Source organism: Mercenaria mercenaria, chromosome 16 (assembly GCF_021730395.1).
Source record: "Mercenaria mercenaria strain notata chromosome 16, MADL_Memer_1, whole genome shotgun sequence".
In the NCBI taxonomy this organism is placed as follows: domain Eukaryota; kingdom Metazoa; phylum Mollusca; class Bivalvia; order Venerida; family Veneridae; genus Mercenaria; species Mercenaria mercenaria.
The window spans coordinates 15183433-15195696 of NC_069376.1; the positions used below are offsets into that span (position 1 = coordinate 15183433).

The 12264-nt window shown below is 32.8% G+C and overlaps 1 protein-coding gene across 5 annotated transcripts in view; it reads left to right on the forward strand.

Annotated features, from left to right (window-relative positions):
- Nucleotides 1-12264, forward strand: part of LOC123540406 (cholecystokinin receptor type A-like) — a 50095-nt gene that overhangs the window by 26773 nt on the left and 11058 nt on the right. Inside the window, exon 1 of one of the 5 annotated variants that reach the window (XM_045325405.2) lies at nucleotides 3741-3860. The exons of 3 other annotated variants lie outside the window; for them this stretch is intronic. The gene's annotated coding sequence lies outside the window, so the exon portion shown is untranslated. Of the gene's footprint in view, nucleotides 1-3740; nucleotides 3861-9748; nucleotides 9812-12264 lie in introns of those variants that run through there. One more of the 5 variants, XM_045325404.2, reaches the window with a different exon arrangement.

A 12264-nucleotide genomic window follows, 5' to 3' on the forward strand; every position in this document is an offset into this window, starting at 1 on the left:
GCCCGTCGGTATATAATTGCATTTGCTGCAACAAAAATGTTTATCAAAAATAACATATATTCTCACTGGTTATAGAAATAAAGTACTTTACTTTTGCCAACAGTTCCAGCCTTATAAGTGTTTTTTTTTAAAAGAACTACAAAATATAAGTGTGTATTTAGACCATAAGTTTTTCTGATAGGAGATAGCTCTCTCTCTCTCTCTCTCTCTCTCTCTCTCTCTCTCTCTCTCTCTCTCTCAAACTAATTCAAGATGTATATAACTATGTCCCTTTTCTCCTCAAAAAGGAGTCCTTACATTTGCCAGTCATAGTCTCTTCTCATATTTTATGTTAAATTACTTCCCTTCATAGTTATAACATGGTTACCTTTTCCTGCTGCCGAATGTAAGGTCTGATCATACAGCCAGATATTCAACAGAGAGCAATCTATATATGAAAGATATCAGACTAGGAAATACATTAGTATATATATAAAAAAAACTTATTATTAGTCTAGTAGCTAGTCTGTGTATGACCCTAATGCTAAAATGGATTTTTTCTGAGAAAGAAAATGATGCTAAAATCAACTATTCATAAATGAACTGATCAGCAATAACATACTAGGGTTGTTAAAAAATATTTTACATCAAAGGAAAAAAACAATTTTACAATATCTACATTCATAATTTGTTAAAAAGATCTTTCAATTAAAATGTTAAAACGTACAGGCACTAACAATCCATTGAGGGTTGGAAAATATTTTCTTTACATTATGTTTTAGTCTGATCTTGTGTTGACAAAACACCAGAATGTGGATTTAAAAAAAAGAACTTTGCCACAAAAGTCAAACCTGTCGCCGTAGTACACGTGACAATGCAAAAGTACATGGCTATAGTCACAGAAATGTCCTAACCAGTTTTTAATATCTACATTGTCACCAAGCCCCATCTCAATTTTCAGCGGAGCTATATAACAGTTGAACTTACCATGTACTTTTTGTGTTTTTTTGTTAAACTTATTACTTCGTTTATCTGGTGTAAAACGCATGGGAATATCTTGATGCGAAGCTGTTCATTTCAATTTCAAATTAAATTGTTTGTGGGAATTGAGGCATACACTTGACGGGAATCGTTGATGAGATGACGAACTATATCATTAATGGTAAACTATTCGCGAGAAAAAAACAACAAAGTTGCCTTTTCCTTTAAATTAGGAAAGGTTAATGAAGGTTGATGTTGAGGTAATAGACAAGTAATAACAATCAACATTCTGCGTAATATTCGTATACAGTTTTGTCGTTCTCCGTTGTTTTACGGAATTTGATTCAACATGCGTGATTGCAGATTTCAGTGCTTACATCGGTACATCGGATCATTTAAAAAAAAAATATCTATTACTATATATCTGTTTATATTGCAAATACTGAATGGTTAAAACAATGGTGTCATGCTCGACTGATTCTGCCTTTGCGACCAATTCTGTCCCTATTTTCCATATTTTCTTTCTTTCACTGTCCGCTTAATTTTAGCACTTTCTTAATTTTCATCACAAATATATAAACGTTATTAATGTTATAATAGCAATCCACTAGTTTCATTTGTTATGGGAATATTTTTTTTATTTTTGTAACTAGCGTAGCAATTTATTTTGTTCGTCGTAAATATGGCTATCACTCCTGCAGAAGATTTAATTCAGTGTTGTTAGACGTAGGGAAATGTCCATATCAAGTCGTATATATTTCCAGCGGAACAGCTTTGTCAAAAGGAAAGGAAATTGGACTATGTTAATGTATGGGTCATTTAACAAAAGTAGAATATTGACAATAGCCTAGCCTGGCTACCGCCAAGATAATCTTTTAATTGTTTTATAATCATTTCCCTTCGATCTTTCTTGGCTCAGGTTATCTAGTGTGTATAGAAGGGAAGGGACATAATTACACAAAATTGGAGTAGCGTCAGGAGTTATCACCTGTGACTAGCAATCATGAGCCTAAAGGTCACAATAGCCTAAATAGTTTTCCCTATATAATCTATATAAAACTGACCTTTTTTCAAAGAGCTACCAAACATAGCTAGACCCATTTCAGAGAACAAATCCTTACCTCATTTTAAAGAGTTATAAAAAAACTGATATAAAATGAAGAGAAAAGTAGGGGTCATGTATCTTCTAAGAGAGATTTCTCTGGTCACATTTGCTTACTGTAAACTGACACCACAATCACACTGCTGTGACCTGGAAGTATTACTCATACTAAAATTGAGCTTGACCTCACCAAATACAACCTGCTCTCCCATTTTTCCTACCAAAATGTCAAAAATACATCCACAATCACTGCGAAAAACATGTGCATATACGGGAGTATACGGTCCCGTATATTTCTAATATACGAATATCATATATAAGGTATCGTTCCTGAAAGTATGATCAAAATCTACGCATTAAACATACTTTTGGACCTTGACAATCCCTAACTTTGAATACTGACATAAACTGTTGAGCTAAGTATGAATGAACGGATCCATGTGAGAAAAACATGAATGTCCAGTTAAAGAATACGGGAAAAATGTTTCCGTATACGCCCGTATATTAGGAGTATACGGAATGCGTACACTCCCGTATACGGAACCGGTTTCCGCAGTGAATGGAATTTAAACAGAAACTAGCCTCAATTTAGACCTCTGTTGCCATGCCATGTGAAAAATTTGTGTTCAAATACCTGGCAGCCATTACGCGACTAGACCAGATGGCTCCCACACTGGTTCCTTTAGTATAGTTAGGCCTAAACTATACTATCTTGTTCCATTTTTGGTTGCGGGTTTATCCCGCAAACAAAGTTAAGTGTATTTCTGACAATCATGTAGCATCTTTATTTGATTCCAAATCACAACTAAAGGAATTTGTTCATGTGCTACACAAAGTAGTCCCATTCATGAACAATGCGGATGAATTATCAATGATCAAGCATTTCTTAATTCATCCTCTGTCCATTCACACTGGCCATTTAGATTATATAAGATTTGTCAATGATTAGGTATTCCAGCCCATGGTTACATCACTGACTTCCAGCTGTTCATGTAAGGTCAGGCAGAGTTTATCTTAGATCAAGGCATATTAGTATTTGTTTCTTATACATGTATATTTATAGATTGGCATTTAAAATGAAAATAAACCTAGCAAAACCCGCAACCACCAGACATCTCAATGCTTTGATTATAACAGGTTACTACATCGTCGCTTTATTCACATTCATTTTCTAATTCATATCTGGGTTTTTTTTTCAACAGACCTGTACTTTAAATCTTTCATTGTTGTATTATTACGCAATGACTGTTGTAAATCAAATTTCATTTCTTTTTTTTGCAAATAAAACTTCCTATCTATGAACAGGATGGGCTTTCAATTTACTTATACATGCACGTCTATAACATTAAAGCTATTCGCCCATAGCTTAGGTGAAAGTTTTAAACCAGATCTGGAATAGAATGTATATATAACGTTGACAAAATGGTAAAGTAAGTGAAAATTAAGCTCGGATATTGGTGAAAAAAGAAGCTTGAAAAATATTGATTCCCCCATTATTTCAAAATTGCATCAGTTTATTCCATCCTTCACAGTAATTTTGGTTATTTATTATTATGATATCTTGCAAAAAATATGATATCGAGATATTGAAATATCCCGGATACTGAGAGAGGGTAAAATACCCTAAAATTGGTAAATGCGTCTCTTTAATGGCGTACTGGTATTGAATCTTTGATGGAAGCCACGCGCATTACCAATATAAGTTCTGTCGTGGTTCATCATTATCATAAACAGAGCGTTCGGGCTGCTAGGATTAATATGTTAATTCAATAGAAAGGGATTATGGGCTAGACAAAAGGTAAATCGGTTTAAATACCAGCTTAACTGATAGAAATCTAAATGTGTGTCTACAAATAAATCATGACTTAATTAAAAAATAAGTATTTTAATGCACAGACATAAAAGAGAAATAGTATTGTTTCCTGGCATACTTTGGATAAAAATCTTTTCTGGTAAAATTAGAATGGCGATAAATTTTAAAAGGAAGCTAACGTTACTGATGTAAATCGTCTGCTTTTCATTAACAAAGTCAATGATTTTAAGGACAAAAGGGTGTAGTTATTTTAGCTTTCCTGGTTCTTTGATCTCTGTTGTTTACGCAAGAAAAGTAGTACGGATCTTCCGAACATTTATGCCAGACTTTGTGTAGTATTTGATACATTTAATTGTTCAATTTGAGTTCTGCCTTACAAATATTTATCATGTTTAATTTTGTGAAGCTACTGCAGGTGTAAATGCGCGAATAGCTTAACACTTTTCTAAATATTTGTCTTCGCGTTTATTTTTCTTTCCGCGCTGATAATTTGCCATACACTTTAACATACTACTAAAAGTAATGAATACTATAATGATACATGGTTTATCAGTTTATCACCAGTAATATTGTGAAAATTGCTATTAAGCTGCGGTTTCTCTTGGATGTCTGCATTGTTATTGAATCCTACGGAAGCATAGAGTGGACATGTGAACAATTTTATCATATCTCGTGGTCACACGATAAATTAAAGGATTTTTATTTTTCGAACACTATTTTTTTCTTTTTTTCTTTTACTTTGCAACAACATGAAATGACAGAAACTTGAGTTTGAAAAAAAAGTTTTTCATTTCATCTCATGGTCAGGAAATATTTGTTGAAAAACAGTTTTCCGGTCAGTTTATGGGAAAAATAGAGGAAGACATCTTTTCGAATAGCTCATGTCGTGGAAAAAAAAACAGATTCTTATATCCCCTACATGCTTCTGTAGAATCTGGACAATTATTGTTCATTAATACCATATCTCTATTTATTCTAAAAGGTAGCTAGTGAGCCAGTTTTTCGTAATTTTGAAGGGTGTCTTAGATACTCAACTACTTCTACATGCATTTAATCAGTGTAAATGTAGCAGAACATGTGCTTTGATTTTAATATGGTAGCAATATGTGCTTCCGAATAAGGGCAAAAATCTAGGTCTTGTTTATCACCTCTAAATAAGTGTACCCTCCCTGTTAACATCAATGAAATGCCGACATTTTCCCTTATTTTCAGCTCATATTATACACTCGCTAGAGAAAAAAATTATGTAAGATTCATGATTGTTATCAATGCTTAATCCTTAGCTAGAATGCTCTTGTCGTAAACTCCCAATTTTCGCCACGTTTAATTTGTATTAAGCAGATAAAAAGATCTATGCCGACTGCGCATCAAAACATCAAAAGAAAGAGCTCTCCGTAATTTAGACACAGTGCAACCTAATAGTTCGAAGTAAATCACTTTTTAAGGAGAGGACAACCGTAGGCTGCCATAGCTCTCTGTCTACTTTCTTTACTTATGTTTTGTAAATGTTGCATGAATTTTGAAATAAAATATGTTTAAACTAAATCGTTCGTCTCGTTAATAACGCATATTTCCTCGAATGTTCGTTTTAATGCGTATCTAAATAGTTCTTGCTTGAGGTTATGAAGATTGAAACAATTCACGTGTTTCAATTAACATGGCCACTAGGTATAAATGTTTTCAGGTGAACATCTGTTTCAGTTATAATTTTTTATGAATACATTCTTTCACTAATAATAGAAATACAGTCCCAAAATAATCTTAACCACAAGTGTATTTTAGAAGCCATGAAACGATTATTTGTGCATGAAAAATGTAAAGAATTTTAATATCATGTCTGTATACATAAACGAATACAAATACATTAAGTTTTTCTGGTAAAAAAATTATTTCAGTGAATGGCTTAAAATATTAGTTTCAAGTTTGAGCCAGAACTGATTTCAGTATAAATCTAAAATAAAATAAATTTCTGTTTAAGATTAGTTTAAATAAATCGGTAGCCCGCAAGAAAGCTGTCTACCATTTCATTTTGTTTTAAAAACTTAAATTAATACCATATGCATTTCTAAAGTTGAAACAAATTTTGCACTGTGCCGCAATGAGTGTAATTACTAGTGTTCCGCTTTAAAAAAGGAAATTCTTCGAATTTAAAAACAGATCTTATGTCCTATGTTCTGTAGATGACAATTATTTTGAGTCAGTGAATCATCCTAGTTAATTAATAAAACTATAGATAGTCAGTTTAATTTTGGGGATGTTGGGATTACTTGTCAATGCATTTAATTATGAGCAGACATGGGATTGTAATATACGGTACATTATTGACTCGTCTCTTGGTTTTTATATTAAATATTACTCTTGTTACATCATAAATCGATTTCTTATTTTTTTTTTAACTTGATAAATTGATTTTCAGCTAATTTGAGTATTTGTCCCTGTTAATTGTTAAGCACAAAAGCGCGACGGATCACACAAAAGAAGAGCTATCGGAATTAGACACAGTGAACTAATTTCGAATTAATCCTAAGGAGCTGACAACTTGGCTGATAGTTTGCTACTTTATGTACTGGTTTAGTACGGATGAAAAAATGTTCTATCGGCTCGTTAAACGTTTCCTCCGTGTTCGTTTTAATGCGTACTAATGTTTGACTGAGGTTATGAAATTAAAAATTTATGTTTTCATTAACTGCACTAGATAAATGTTAGGTATATGGCACTTTGCAGTTTTTTTTTGATGAAACCTGCTTTCCTATTATAGAAAACATCCAAAAGATTTACAAAATTTTTTAGAGTGAAGATTATTTGTTATGAATTTAGTTTTTTATCATTTATTATTCATCATAGACGTGACACATTACTTTTCTGTATTTTTTATAAATGGCTCTTTATATCTTACATTGCAAGAACTGATTCATATATGAAAATAAAGTATTTGTGATTAGTTTCATTGGTAGCCGCATGGTGTTTTGATTTTGTTTGAAACTAATTAAGTAATGCATTATATTATTTGGAATTTTATGTAATTTATTTAGTGTACGTTTAAAAACTGTGTACACAGTATCATTTGCTTGTACATTTTTTGAGTCTTCGACGTAAGCTTGAATCAATTGGACAGTTAAGTGTGTGGGTTATTTAGTTCTTGACGAGTGTTTTGAACAACAATGAACATTAACGGAAATGCCTTTTTTTTTATTCTGTTATTATTTTATTATCATATTTAGTGTTTTTTTTACAAATTAATTTCGAAGCTTATTAGATTTTTTAGTATGTAAGACCATACATAGGGGTTACTTTGCTACGAAAAGCACATAAATTCGTTTGTTTGAGCTGTACTGAATGATCTGTGTGATACTGTTATGTGGACATGGGTTCGATATTTACATTTTATCAGTCTATGTATCAATTTGATGTATATTATATATTGACATGTTTATGGGGGCTGTAATAACGACACATTATATAACAACTTGACTTTATTAAGGAAGACTAGGGTTATTAATGTTTACAAACTAAGCAATAATCAATTGGATTTGTTTTATTTTATTTATATTTATTTACTTCCCCTAAGAGGAAAGTATCTTGCAATTTTTTTATAGCTCTTGGAGCATGACACTCTGCAAGGACACTAATATGACAGTGAAGATTGGTACTCATTGTGTAGCGATGGTTTTGAATTCTCAGAAAAATCGGGTATGTTATTTGTGTGTAATGTTTCCATAACGCAGAACAGATAAGTCGAAGATTATTTTTAACTTTCACTAAATACTTCATAGACAAATAAATTTTTTTAATAACTGTAGATTTATCTTAGAATGTTCTATTTAACCAACTTCCATCTTTACAATTGATTGTAATTATAGCATGTTTTACTGGGTGTTATTTAAAATGAAATTAGTAATAATGTTTACATTTCTGGGTAATTGGACTTTTAAAGAAAGAAAGTGAATATTTGATGTTTCGACAGGAAAAGTTAACATGTGATAAAAAAAGAACATTACATTTGTGGTTTTCGACATTAAAGTTATTAAATTCGTTGAATGAAATTGAGAATTATTTATTATTTTATTCAACTCGTTTAATAAGTTCTATATGAAAAGACACTCATGTAATATCCTCTTTATATATAGGACTGAGAGCGAGGCCACAACACAATTATACTTATCCATATTACGTTATGCAATATGGTGGACACATGCATTGTTATATTTTCTTGTCTCTTTGGATCACTGAGGAAGCCCATTATATCTGTATACAAGTCTATACCGTTTGGGTGTGAGGGTTGTTGCACATTTCATTACTTCTCTTGAACATACCCAATCAGAATTAGAAGATTACAGAACAGAGCTATGTTTTATTTCGTATTTTAGCATCGTTCCTCATTAAATTTTATAGGGAGAATTACAATTTAATATCAAGTCATAAGGATAAAGATTAAATGCATGATGCATATTCTTAATATGAAAAATCATTTTCATTAAAAATACATCGACTGTACCTGTCAGGTTAAACTGCAACTAATATGGACCGTGTTGTTCGAACTTTTAACAGCTGGTTAAGCTTACGGTCGGTTAAATTTTAACATTTTATCAGACTTTAAAAACAATTGCATGAGTTATGAACAATAAAAAGTCTTCACAGTAAAATATATAAGGGTTATCATAAAAGCAGCTCAATCTGGGATGCTGTATTTGGCTCGAGTGGATTTTTGCCAGAACGGATCTCGCGAGGCGCCTAAGCGACGAGTATGATCTAATCTTGCAAAAAAAATCTACGAGAGCCGAATACAAAATCCCAGATCTAGCTACTGTTATATTGACCCTTTTATTATATACCTCTACCATTTTGTTTGTTGTTTTGTTATTGAACGAAATCTTAAATGTTTATCGATATCAAAATGGAACTAAGTGAAGTTTTTTATGTGACATGAAAGTAGTTCGGCAGCATACAAAACGGAAGTTACAATACGGAATTTAAAAAGTACAACTGCCTGTTCATATTTAATAGGGAAAAAACAAGCCGATTTTTTACAGAATTTATATGGGTATATAATAAAAATACCATACTAGGCTTTCCCATCAAGACATATTTTGAATCAAAATTTAACCGGTGGTTAAAGTTAAAGTTTCCAACAACTGGGCCCTATGTAACCAAAAGGTCGTGAATACCAAATCTATATTTTTGAATAGTACAATACATTATGGTCTTTAAACCCTGCAGGTACATATTCTGTATCTAGTTATAATATCTATCAAAAATATATGTCAACGTCATTTCTCGAGTATCCGATGTGTAGGTCCTTCGCGCTCTTAAACAAAGATAATCCCTGCTCAGTTTGAAATTGTTGCACAATGTCATGACGATGATATGTTTTCCGTCGTGAGTTATATCCCACATTCTCACTCTAGCCCCACTTTTCATTTAGAAAATGTTCCGCTTGATCTTTTTGCCCTTTAAGTCATGATTTTTATCCCTACAAAGCATCTGGTATATGTAATGAATGCAACAATACGTTTTCATAAATACGTTCTGATAGCAATAATTTTGATAAAGCGAATATTTAAATTTATTCAATGATTTGCGACACTATAAAACTCCTGGAAGATACGTAAATCTATATTTCTATTAACAAAATAATTTATAGTATTTACCCAATAAAAAGAAAATAGACTGAAATTCAAAATTAACTTTTTCGTAGAATAAACAAAAAAAATTCATGTTCAGAAGTGTTAAATAAGTTATCATATTTCCTGTTTTCCACTAAAACATACAGAGCAAATTAATTTCTATAACGCATGTCATTTCGCTACATGATATAAAAAGCATTTTGCGGTCGAGCGGAGATTTATTTTTACATAATCCCATGTGTGTTTATAGCTTAATATGTTACAAAAGTGTACAGTACGTGTTGTAGTTTAATGGATTTATAATTTATAAAGGTATGGCGTATTTTTTTTTTATATCAAATTGTTATACTGAAAACAATTTAAAGGTAAAGAAATAGATTTAAGGGCCCGTCACATAGTTTTTATTAATTTCTGTGAATATATACAAAATGGTGTTTTTCCTAGGGAAAGACAGGAATAACTGTCTCTTAAACGGGGTCAGACAGATTTTAGTATACTTTTCCCTACTGGGTAGATAGGAAACTAAATTTGTTGTTCCTCGTAAATTACATATGTGACAAAACATTAATGTTATTCGTATAATTTTGTATGAAACACGAACCGGATATATTGCTTGTAAAATTAATTCAATGTGACATTCAGATATTTCTTCAATCTTTCTTACGAAAGTAAACTTATAAAAAATAATTCAGCAGATCCGGGTTTATGAAATATCCACGAAATAAAGTTCTACTTTCTGATAACTTTAAAGCATTTAAAATCTACTGATAATTTCGAAAACGTCACTAATATCATATAGACTTTAGCCCATCATGCTTCGACGACTATACATCAACAATAGCAACATGTTTTTCAAAGCCGACCAGAAAAGAAATTTTGCAATGAACGTGGGCAGAATCAAGACTAAATGTGTCGGGTACTTCTCTCTATTTACTGACTGCCGACATCAAACCGAAAGTAGAAAATACAGTAGACTAATTTTGTATCTATATGGGTACAAAGACTTCACACAATGACACAAAATGTTTACCGTGGGCAATACTACGGAAGCGTAAAAGTGCCTAAAATATAACTACTCATAAATACGTTATGGCTGTCTAAAGGATGTATGTGTTAAAATATGTGTCAAAATTGGATGTAACATGCATGTTGTACTACAGAAAAGTGGTCTTGATTTTCCCTACGACCAGCAATAAATAGGTTACAATATAAGCTACTTAAAAGAAACAACAAATGGAAGTAATTCTAAACTAGAGACCTGGTTCTTGCGCATGACATTCTGTTCCATGATGGTGTACAATTGAGCCAAGTTACATCAAAATCCCTCCTTGCATGAAGAAGAAATGCTCAGGACAAAGTCATTCTTGTATGTGACCTTTGGCCTCTAAGTGTGACCTTGACCTTAGACCTAGGGTCCTGGTTGAAGACCACATTATTAGTATATATGCAGTGTAAATTGGCTAAGTTCAATCAAGGACTGTGACCTTGATTTTTGAGCTAGTGAAATTGTTGTTGCGCATGACACATCGTCCACCCATGCTTTAAATCGGACCATGCATGTCAAAGTAATGGCCCGGACACGAACACCACCCTTTCCCGAACACACAAACGCACAAATAACCACACACACGAACAGGGGTAACACTATATGACCCCCCCCCCCCCCCCCCAATTTTAAGGCGGGGGCATAAAACCTTACAGATGTTGTTCCTGAGCTGAAATGAGAGCACTTTAATTTTACAGCTAGATGTTCTGCAGTTTCGGTAACAAAAGTTGCGAATATATTCTTGATTTATTTGAACAAAAAGTAATATCAATTAAATTGTAGAGTGGTTGGCATCCGTTGCAAGCGTCTTGAGGAACAGTTTGATTTTACTAGAAATTTACAGCTTTGCAATATTAGTTTATGTATTCATCCGGCGGGGATAATTTGCATTTGTGCCGTTTGATAATATGATTAAGAGATAGGGTTTGTGTGGAATTATGTGGCAGTCTGGTCAGGATCCATGCTGTTCGCTAACGGTTTCTCTAATTGCAGTAGGCTTTAAAAGCGAACAGCATGGACCCTGACCAGACCCACTATGTTGGTTTTCTCATGGCGCGGCTCATTTATTCAGTTGACACTCGATATCACGGACTAGGTTATCTCAAAATTCCGGCTATCTCGCTCCCGTCACAAAATATCATCTTAAAAGTCGAATTTCGGTTATCTCGCTCCCGTCACAAAATATCATCTTAAAAAGTCAAATTTCGGTTATCTCGCTCCCGTCACAAAATATCATCTTAAAAAGTCGAATTTCGGTTATCGGTTATCTCGCTCCCGTCACAAAATATCATCTTAAAAAGTCGAATTCCGGCTATCTCGCTCCCGTCACAAAATATCATCTTAAAAAGTCGAATTTCGGTTATCTCGCTCCCGTCACAAAATATCATCTCGCTCCCGTCACAAAATATCATCTTAAAAAGTCGAATTTCGGTTATCTCGCTCCCGTCACAAAATATCATCTTAAAAAGTCGAATTCCGACTATCTCGCTCCCGTCACAAAATATCATCTTAAAAAGTCGAATTTCGGTTATCTCGGGAATCAGATGCCGATTTTCAACTGTAATGGCTGTAACGGGATTTCATTTTTGAGGTTGTATTTTTGTAACGTAGCTATCACTTCTTGTTTTTATTTTATGCATGCACAGATTGCATTGAACATGAACATGTTCTTTCATTTAACTTCGAATATTTCAACGACATCTTCTTCAACATTTTAAGT